We start from the raw sequence: 11577 nt of genomic DNA on the forward strand, positions 1-11577 counted from the left end.
AAAAGAGAAGCCATCCTATAATTGTTAGTACATAGATTCTCTCCCTTGTTTTTAGATTGTGTGTGTGTGTGTGTATGTATATATATATATACATATATATACATACACATGTCTTTCTATATTTTCTAAAATGTTACATCTGACACATGGATTTAGTTTGATAAAATGTATATTTTCCAAGTGATTTTGTAATTTCCTTTGAAAATAGCATGGCAAGAGAATGGTCTTGTCATTTTTCCATGTATTATAAAACTGAGTCAAAGTGCTGTGTGGTATTGATTTTCTTAAACATGATTCATAGAAATCTAGTGGTGATGTGGTGAAGGTCGAACAACCGTCTGCTAGAAATGCGGATGTATTGTTGCTCCCTTGATGTGTTGTGCATCTCTCCTGTGGAAAAAAACAGCTTATCATTTCACTATTATGTAATGCAGAATAGCATTATGTAAGTTATTCTCAACAAAGGATATTCATTTCAGAAGGTCTGGGTTTTGATATTAGGAAATTGCTTTCATGATCCTGCAAATAAACACATTTAGTAACCTTGTAAAATTATATTTTATTGAGCTTTGAATTTTTTTTAGAATGCACTTGTATTTATTTTAGTTTTGATATATTGATAAGTAACCACAGGGCATCAGTTCCTCTTGCTCAGTTTTGATAGCATGGCTATTGTGTTCAATATGAAGCTTGAGGGAGAATAATAGAGCCACATTAAATGTGTATTTCTCCTTATCTAATCTTTATATATTTTTAAGTAAAAATTTTATTGAGATAATTGTAGTTTTCATATGCAGTTGTAAGAATCAGTACAGAGAAATTCCCTGTAACTTTGTCCAGTTTTCCCAGTGGTAACATTTTATGGAAATGCAGTATAATGTCACTACCAGGACATTAACATTGATACAATCCACTGATCTTATTCAGATTTCCTGTTTTATTTTGTGTGTATGTGTGTACATGTATTAAGTTTTTTTTTTTTTAAGATTTTATTTTTTTGTGTGAGAGAGAATGAGAGAGAGCACATGAGAGGGGGGGAGGGTCAGAGGGAGAAGCAGACTCCCTGCCGAGCAGGGAGCCCGATGTGGGACTCGATCCAGGGACTCCGGGATCATGACCTGAGCTGAAGGCAGTCACTTAACCAACTGAGCCACCCAGGCGCCCACGTGTATTAAGTTTTATACAGTTTTATCATGTATCTACCTGACAGTCTATCATATCTATGACAGTCAGGATACTGAATATTTCCAATACCCCATGAATCTCTTATATTGCCTTTTTATAACCATATAGTTTTCTCCCTTCCCCTGACACACCCAGCTAATTTATCCTCTCTTTCTAAAATTTGATGATTTCAAAATGTTATATAAACAGAATCAAGCATTGAGTACAGAATGAACCTTTTGAGAATGGCTTATTTCCCTCAACATAATTTCCTGGAGAGCTGTCCAAGCCATTGCTTACATCAATTGTTTGTTCTTTTTTATTACTGAATAATATTCCATGGTATGGGTAGATCACAGTTTTTTTTAACTTACCTGTTGAAGAAAATCTGGGCCAATTCTAGTTTTGGGGTTACTATAATAAAACTGCTATGAACACTCATATACAGGTTTTTGTGTGAATATGGATTTTCATTTCGCTGGGATAAATGCCCAGGAGTGTAATTGCTGGGTATGGTAATTGCACGTTTAGTGTTATAAAAAACTGCCGAGCTATTTTTTAGTGTCTCTACCATATCACATTTCCAGCAGCAATGCATGAGTGATCCAGTTTTCCCACATCTTTTCTAACATTTGGTGTTGTCACCAAATAGGTATATAACTGCTGGATATGCAGTGATATCTCATTGTGGTTTTTTTTCAAAGATTTTATTTATTCGTCAGAGAGAGAGAGCACAAGCAGGCTCCCCCCTGAGCGAGGAGCCCAATGTGGGACTCGATCCCACAACCCTGGGATCATGACCTGAGCCGAAGGCAGACGCTCAACCGACTGAGCCACCCAGGCAACCCTCTCATTGTGGTTTTAATTTGCATTTCCCTGAAGTCTAATGATGTTGAACATCTTTTCATGTGTTTATTAGCCATCTGAATATCACTTTCGATGAAATGTCTGGTTTTTGCCAATTTTTAACTTGGATTGTTTGTTTTTTGCTGTTGAGTTTTAAGAGTACATTATATATTTTAGCCTTTTGTCAGATATGTGGTTTGCAAATATTTTCTTACAGTCTGTAGCTTGTCTTATCCTCTTAACAGGGTCTTTGGCAGAGCAAAAGTTTTTAATTTTGATGATGTCCAATTTATAAGTAGTCCTTTTGGCGAATTATTCTTTCAGTGTCGAGTCTAAGAAATCTTTGCCTACCCCTAGATCCTGAAGATTTTCTCTTTTTTTTCCCCTGAAGTTTTTATATTTTCACATTAAGTATCTGATCTGTTTTGAATTATTTTTTGTATAAGGTTTGAGGTTTAGGCCCAGGTTCATTTTTGGGGGGTGGATTTCCAATTGCTCCTAACTGTTCTTCTTTCATTGAATTGTCTTTGCTCCTTTGTCAAGAATGTGTTGGGCATATTTGTGTGGGTCTAATTCTGGATTCCACTGATCTTTGCTAATACCACAGTCTTGATTACTGTAGCTGTATAATAGGCCTTGAAATCTCATAGACTGATTCCTCCCATCTTATTCTTTTTTTTAGAGTTGATTTAGCTATTCTAATTCCTTTGCCTTTCCATATATACTTTAGAATAATTTTGTTTATATACACAAACATCTTGCAGGAATTTTGACTGGTGGTAATTCTTCCTTAGATATTTGGTAGAATTCTGCAGTGAATCCTTCTGGCCCTGGAAATTTATCTTTTAGAAGCTTTTAAATTAGATGTTCAGTTTGACTGTTTCATCTTCTCTGAGTTTTGATAACTTGTAGTTTTTTAGGTATTGGTCCATTTCTTCTAAGTTATCAAATTCCTGAGTATAAAGTTGTTTATTGTATTCCCTTATTATCTTATTAATGACTGTGGGATCTGTAGTCATCCTGTTTATTTCATTTCTGATAATTTTTTTGTTTTCTCTTTTTATTTTTGTCAGTCTTGCTAGAGGTTTACCAATTTTATTCAACCTTCCCCCCACCCTCCACGCCGAACCCGCCTTTTTTTGTTTGTTTGTTTGTTTGTTTGTTTCTCGTTTGTTTTTCTATTTTCGATTTTATTAATTTCTGCTCTTTATTACTTCCTTTTCCTTGCTTTGGGCTGATTTTTGTTCTCTCTTTTTCTCCCCCTAGTTTCTTGTGGTAGGAAGTTGGGTTATTGATTTGAGGTCTTTTTGCATTCTTAATATAAGCATTTTTAGTGCTATTAATTTTCTTCTCAGCTGCTGCTATAGCTGCGTCCTATGTATTTTGATATATTGTGTCTTAATTTTCATTTAGTTCTATGTATTTTTAAGTTTCCTTTGAGGCATCCTTTTTGACACTTTGATTATAAGTATTTTATTTTCACATGGTTATTGTTTTCTTGTTTGATTTCACTATGGCAGTGAACACACTTGCATGATTACAGTTACTTTAAATTTTTTGTGGCATGGTTTATGGCCCAACATATGGTCTCTTCTGATGAGTGTTCCATGAGTGCTTAGAAATAATTTATATTTTACTGAGGTTGGGCTTGTGTTCTACATATGTCAATAAGATCCTGTTAGATAGTGTTGCTCAGATCTTCTCTATCCCTGCTGATTTTTTATCTAACTAGAAGTCCTTAGTTTCTGAGAGGAGGGCTGTAGTCCCCAACTATAAATGAGGACTTATCTGTTTCCCTTTCAGCTTTGTCAGCTTTTGCTTGGTGCATTTTGAGGCTCTGTTGTTTGGTGCATACTAACATTTATATTTAAGTTTAAATTATGTTAAGCATATCTTAAGATGTTGAGAACTCAAGTTCTAGCTATTATTATCTATTTAGACTGCCTTTATAGTAGACTAGAGACAAATTTAAAAATAGAAATTTCTAGTATAGTTAACGTAGCAACTATTATTCTAAATAGTTTTCTTTAACAGTTTTCTTACATGTAGGGAACTGGTGGTGCTATATTATTTTAATGTCTTTTTTATATAATAGTAAAGAGAATATATGATTTATAATTATTTAATAAACTTGTTGACTAATATCATCAGTAAAAGAGTTCTAAATTATACTGTAATGGTTGTGAAATGTGATCCTATACATAAGTTAAAAAAACAGAACCAGAATGAAACTTTAAATTCAGTCAAATGGAGTCTCTTAAACTTAATGTCTTGAGTAGGTTTTGTGGAACACCTGGTAGGTTTGATCCTTAGTTAAATTATAATTTTCTTTGTGAAATTTGCATATGGCACTTTACCTTTCTTATATTTGCCACATTCCAATTTATGTTATACTTACTTACATGTGTGCTTGTTTAACAGTATACTATATTGTCATTTCTACGGAACAAGATATATAGTGTGATGGTTTTAAAATGTATCCACAAAATCTTTGATGATCTTCCCTTCTGGACGTGGAGCTTAATTCCCCTCTTGAATGTGGGCTGGGCTTAGTGACCAGCTTCTAGTGAATAGAATAAGACAGAAATGCTGGTGTGTTATGTAGACTTGGTCATACGCAGCACTGGGGCTTTCTCCTTGTTTTCTCTTGGATCCGCCATTCTGAGAAGAGCCATCTGCCCTGTCATGAGGATATTCAAGTAGCCCTATGGAATGGTCTGTGTGGTGAGGAATTGAGGTCTGTAGACAACAGCCACATGAATGAGCCACCTTGAAAGCAAATCCTCCAGCCCAGTCAAGCCTATGACTACATCCCTGGCCAACATCTTGATGGCAACCTCATGAGAGTCCCTGAGCCAGAACCACTCAGCTGAACTGCTCCTGGATTCCTGACCTTTACAAACTATGAAATAAGAAACGTTTGTTGTCTCAAGTCACTAAGTTTTAGTATGTAGCAATAGATAACTAAGGCCCATATCATTTTGTGGCTTTGCATATAGTACGTGCTCAAAAATATTTACTAATTTCTTCAAAAGGGACTGATTTGACTTAGGCATTTATATGTTTTCAGACACTTTTTTTAATCCCAGCCCCTTTATTCCTCCCTGAGCCTCTTTCTGGATCTGACCTTGTTGACCCCTGGCTCTTTCAGATCCCCACTGTTCCCATTTACCTTTCAGATCCCCACTGTTCCCATTGCCTAATCTCATGTCTGAGATTGGGATGTGAGAGTGTTGTGACTTTGGAGAGGAGGCAGTTTGGGGTGATGGGAATGCCCAGTGTGTGCCCCTGGGCATGTGTCACTGAGAGGGAGTTCAGATAAGGCAAGTCCAGGGCTTGAGAAGCCAGTGGTGGATGTTGATGGTCCTGCCTGGCCACTGGTGGCCATTGGGCAGGAGAAGAAGTCTGGGAGCCGCATTCTCTGCTGTTTTATAATAATGAAAATACATGATGAGTACTTTTTATTTTGAAGTTTGCCATTTAAATAGAATGCTTTGTCTTCATTTTTGTTTCACTTTTTATGTATGTATGCTTGTCACTCACCTGGATTGTAATCCCCTCACAAATCTGCTGTGGTCTTGGGAGGTTTCTGTGTTTTCTTTGCTGTTTCTGGGGTTTCCATTCTTCTGGAATTCCTGGGAAGACCAATTAGCCGTAGCTGGAAAATCCATCTTTGAATAGATTCCAGGATATGTTTAGAGTTTAGGGGAGCAGGAGGGGAAGGAGACACATTCTGACCTACATTGTCTCTTTGTCCTTGTGTGTTACAGCCTTCTTATCTCTAGTGTCATTTTAGTGAGATTTAAAAGAGATAAATACATGTGCACACTCTCATGTTTAATTATAAGGACTTATGAAAACATTAAAAACCAAATAAGAAAATGTTTTAAGTTAAAGACTGGCTTTATATACTTTTTTTTGAGGATTGTGGAGTATCCATTTTGGAAAGTTCTCGGTTATCTTCCTACCCTAACGACAGCATATAACACAGTTCGCAGTTAATCAGTCGCTTCCTGAAATGTCTTCTTCACTTGGCTTCTAAGACACTCTCCTCTACCTTACTGGCCACTCATTCTCACTTGCCTTTGTTCCTTCTCCCTGACCTCGCAACACTGGCAGGCCCCAAGCTTGGTTTTGGTTCTTTCTCTGCATTTACACCCACTCTTTTGTGAGCTTATGCACCTGTGGCTTAAGGCATCTTAAATTGGTGATTATCAATGCATCCAACCTGGACCTCTTCCCTAACGTCCGTTTTCACATCTCCAAGTGCCTACTCAACATTTCTACATGGATGTCTAGCACCTGCCTCACATACAACGTGTCCAAGACTAGCTCCTGACGTCAGCCTCCAAAACCCGCTGTTTCCAGTCTTTATGATCTTATTTGATGGCGTTTCCACCCTTCCAGTTGCTCAGATCAAAAGTCTTAGCATTAACCTTGACTCCTCTTTTTCTCTATAGTCCATATCTGTCTGTGAGCACATCCTGTCAGCTCTACCTTCGGACTACATCTGGAATTCACAGACAGCACCTCCAGCCATGCCGTCTAGTCCAGGCCACCACAACCCCATCCTCACCGGCCTCCCTGCTTCTACCCTTGTTCTTTCACTTCACTCTCTGTATAGCAGCAGCGGGTTTCTGTTAAAACAATTGCTCCTTTGTCACTTCCTGTGCAGATTCCTCCAGTGGCTCTCCATCTCACATAGGAAAAAAGCCTCTGAGGCCCCATGTGACCTGTCCACCCTGCCATAGTTCTTTACTTCCTTGACATGCTTCCCTTTAGCTCCCCTGCAGCCCACTGGCCTCCTTGCTGTTCCTCAGACACCCTGAGGCCTCTCCCATCTCAGAGACTCTGCAGTTGCTATCCCTCCTGCCCAGAAGGTCTTCCTCAGATACGCACATGGTTCACTCCCTGGGCTCACTTCCTTGTCATCTTCCCAATAAGACCTTTCTGAAGCCACAAAATGAACTGTCCCCTGCCTTTCCTCTGGATTCCCTCTCCTTCTTCACTTGATTTTTCTCCCTAGCACTTACTGCCATTTAACATTTTGCATATTTTTCTTATTTATTTTATTGGGTTCTGTCTTTCTCCAATATAATGGAAGCTGTGTGAGGAAAGGACATTTTATCTGCTCTTAACCACTGAGTCCCCAGCATATAGAACATGATAGATACTCAGTAATTGAATATGGGCTAGAAAATAACTTTTGTCAGGGCACCTGGGGCTCAGTCGCTTAAGCGTCCAACTCTTGATTTTGGCTCAGGTCATGATCTCAGGGCCGTGGCATCGAGCCCTGTGATGGGCTCCACGCTCAGCATGGAGTCTGCTTGTCCCTCTCCCTCTGCTGCTTCCCCCACTCACGCTCTCTCGCTCTCTTCCTCTCTCTATCTCTAAAATAAATAAATAAATAAAATCTTTTTTTAAAAGTAAATAACTTTTGTCATCTTCAGAATGGTTGCTTAAGTTTTCTGACTTTACACAGAAATAAAAATAAAAAATAAGAACAGTAAATATCAAATAACAGGTCAAAATTTAAAAAGGAAGCAAAGAATAATTCAGCAAAACAATGAGCAGATATTTATTCAGTGCTTCTGTCCTATTTCATACATGAGCCCATTTAATTCTCATCTCACGAACTTGTAAAAAGCAGTGATTTTCATTTTTTCAATTTATTTTTTAAATTTTTTATTGTTATGTTAATCACTGTACATTACATCCTTAGTTTTTGATGTAGTGTTCCATGATTCATTGTGTATAACACCCAGTGCTCCATGCAGAACGTGTCCTCTTTAATACCCAACACCAGGCTAACCCATCCTCCCACCGCCCTCCCCAGTGATTTTCATCTTTATGGATAAGAAAACTGAGGCTCAGAGAAGTCAGATTATTTATACGTAGTCAGCATATATCTGGCAAAGCAAGGACCATGATGCAGTTTTGCTTGTCTAAAACCACAGGTTAATTTAGCATTTCAGAAGTGAAATTTTCTTCTCACATGTGGAGAAGAAACGTAACTAAAACACTTACCATTCTTGTTGCTTGGGTAGCCCGTATTAAGGGGGCCGCAAAATGGTTCTTCCATATTTCTTAATCAGAGATTTCACTTCTGGTCATACATTCATTCTTCCTTTATACTTATATCTGGAAACTCTCATTTACCAAATTTTCACCCCTCTCTCAAAATAAGAGAATTTATCTCAGGCTTCCTAGTTAAAAGTTTACCAGAAGATCAAAACACCTCTCTCTACCCTACCACCTCTGGAGATGTCGCCGATTATGGGAATTCTTAATGGGTCTCCAGCCTTTGGAAATCCCAGTTATGGCGTTAAATCCACTTTGTTATGTGTCGTGCTACAAGAAATCAGAAGAAAGAGACCACAGACTCAAATTTGATTCTCAATCAAATCAGTGATGGTCAAAAGGATATAGATTGTATTTTTGGCAATAAGTATTACTTTCTCAATGGCTTACAGTCATTTAAAATTAGTAAAGATAAAGAGGGGCCACAGTTTTGACCTTTTTAAAATCTTGAGGATTTACTAATCCTGCTACTTCTTGCTGGCAAGTTGAGAGACAAGTCAGGACTTCCCAGCTTATACATGACAAAACTTTACTAAGTCAGACTAATTGAGCACAGAGAATGTTGGAATTAGTCAAAAGTAAAATTATAGCATGTAAAGAAATGCAGCCTTTTAATATTTTGCTTATACTGTAACTCCCATTAAATAGTACCTACGTGTTACAAAGTATAAGTCCTGAAGGGCGGGACTCCTTTTAATGAGTAGTTAAGAATCATTTTTAATCAGCAGGTTGTTTGTACACAAGTATAAATTATTTTCAGTGGGTTAAATATTTTTGCTGAAAGATTTCCCCTGCCCTTCTGCTTGGTAAGCTTTTTGCTGTCGACTAGCCAGACTCAACTTCAGCCTAGTCCAGACTACGTTGGAACCCTGGCTCAGTGCCCTACCACCACGTTTAAGGCCCAGCCTTCCAGGCAAGTGGGGAAGGGATCAGCCTCCTTCCTCTTGTCAACCTCATGCAGTCACATTCCCCCTTTGTGGGTTCTTCTTGTTGCTCATGGGAAATGCCAATGTCCTGTTTTTAGAGGAGCAGCCCTCAAATTGGTGGTACCCTTTGAAATATACTTCAAGGACTTTGAAATACAGTGACTCTTATTCTGAGGTCAATTTTTTTCTATTTCAGAGAGTCACACTTCCACCATGTTCTCTCCTAGGGACACCTGCCCCCAAAACTCCCATCCAAGTTCTCCTATTCTCTGCTTCCCTAGTTCTTCTCTGTGTTCTTAGCCCTTGTTCTACTGGTGCTCATCTCCTATTTGATCTCCTTCTCTAGAATGCAGATGCTTTGAAGACAGAGACCTTCCCTTTTTTTCCTTCCTTCCTTCCTTCCTTCCTTCCTTCCTTCCTTCCTTCCTTCCTTCCTTCCTTCTTTCCTTTCTCTCTCTTTCTTTCTGAGAGAGAGAGAGGTAGCATGCACGAGCAGGGGTGGGGAGGGGCAGAGGGAGAGGGAGAGAGAGAATCTTAAGCAGGCTCCACACCCAGCCCAGAGCCTAATGTGGGGCTCCATCCCACAACCCCAAGATCATGACCTGAGCTGAAACCAAGAGTTGGACGCCTAACCAAATGAGCCACCCAGGCACTCCCTCCCACCCCTTATTCTTTCTTGTATTCCAAACACCTAGCATGGTGAGTGGCATCTAATAAGGAAACAATTTAGGAATGATGGAGAAGAATGCTTTGTATTCACAACTATGTGCCACTTTACTCCATGGCATTGGAATGTAAAAACTGGACAAGTTTGGAAGTATTCACACTGCAGCCTTCCTACTGTGGAGTTTGCCCCTCCAGCTTCTGTCTCTTCCTTTCCTAGACAAGGGGAAAGTGAGGAGACTATATACAGTTTTAATTTCTGAGCTAAGAATGAAATGGGATGTGGCAGAGAAGGAGGAAGAGAAAGAGACCAGCCCATATATCTGCTCTCTGAAACTTTCCTCCCGGATCCTCTGGAACCAACACAATCAGGTCAAGATATGACCAGAGGCAGTAAGAGGAGCCATCTTACTCTAAGGGCCTTCTAGAATGGCGCTTTTACATATCTCACTAGGGTGGCTAGATGTCTTCCGTTGCCTGGTGTCCTGATTCTAGCACTGAAAACCCTGTCGCAGTAATCCACTCCCTGGGACCCAAGAAGCCCTGGCTTTTGGTGATGGGCACCGAAGGTTGGGGGAAAAGTACAAAAACCTCCCAAATCGGGGTTGACAGCAGTGGTGCTTTAATGGTGGATGGATACCGCATAGATGATTTACCTTCTGGAGTTGCTGTCGCCGCTTGTCCCCTCACGACGATGGCATCTGTGATTTACGGTTCGTAGTAAAGGATCATCTGTTGTTGCAGGACTCTGAGCGAGGAGATATAAGTGTGTAATTAAGGGTGTTGTAATCAGGAGCGTTAAGAATCTGGCTTTGCCTTGGCCTGTTGATTAACTGTTGTGCTTTGTATCAAGATAGTGCTTGTTAAAATGTTAACATTGTGAATATTCTGATCGTGTCTTCTAAGAATTCAGATAATTAAAATGATTACAATAGCAATGCCAGCTTGACCCAAATCTCATTGAAAAAGAAGGCTAATTGACTGTGATATTTTAATGACAGATGGAAGGATGTATACAGCTGGATTGGGGAGCTAATGACCAAAGCAGAGCATAATACACAACATACAGAACAAACATTGGAACTGGGCATGGAGAAGGTGGTGTGAAAGCGCGTAGGGAGGCTGAATCCCACTAATTTGGGCTGAGATAAGTGAGTACTTCTAATTCAAAAGTTTCTTCATGTCCCAAAAAGATACCAATAATTAATTAAAAATAGCTGCTGTGGGGCGCCTGGGTGGCTCAGTCAGTTAAGCGTCCAACTCCTGGTTTCGGCTCAGGTCATGATCTCAAGGTCACGAGATCCAGCCCTATGTTGGGCTCTGTGCTCAGCGTGGAGTCTGCTGCAGATTCTTTCTCTCCCTCTCCCTCTGCCCCTCCCACTCATTCTCTCTCCCTCTCAAATAAATAAATAAATCTTTAAAAAAATAGCTGCTGCTAAATAATCTTAGGCATACCACACCAGTGAATATGCATTATGGTTTCATTCCCCTGTTGCTCTATGGAACTGACATTTTCTAATTCAGAGGTTGCAGTAATGTGCCCTGTGGGCAAATGAGAAAACCTAAATACCAGAATGTTTGCCCCTTATGGTGTAGAGCTGATTCTCTCTGGTCTTCTCAACCAGCCCACTATCTATAGTACAAGTTCATCAGATCAAGTGTTCTGCCCAGCTATTAGGTATTTTGATTTAAAATTGAACTTTTGAATCATCATCTTGATTTCTGTGAAGATTTTAATGAAATCTGAAAAAATGAAAAAACACAAAGATTGTTGATATCTTGTTCTACTTTGCTGCTTATTTGCATATCTGGCAGACAGTTCAAATATAAATTTTGAAAATTCCATTCAATCTATAAAGTTCTCACCAAAGAAACTGAAATTATTTTACCTATTAAA

Source organism: Mirounga angustirostris, unplaced genomic scaffold (assembly GCF_029215605.1).
Source record: "Mirounga angustirostris isolate CCGP_5_RB_7025 unplaced genomic scaffold, mMirAng1.0.hap1 SCAF_9, whole genome shotgun sequence".
Lineage (NCBI taxonomy): Eukaryota > Metazoa > Chordata > Mammalia > Carnivora > Phocidae > Mirounga > Mirounga angustirostris.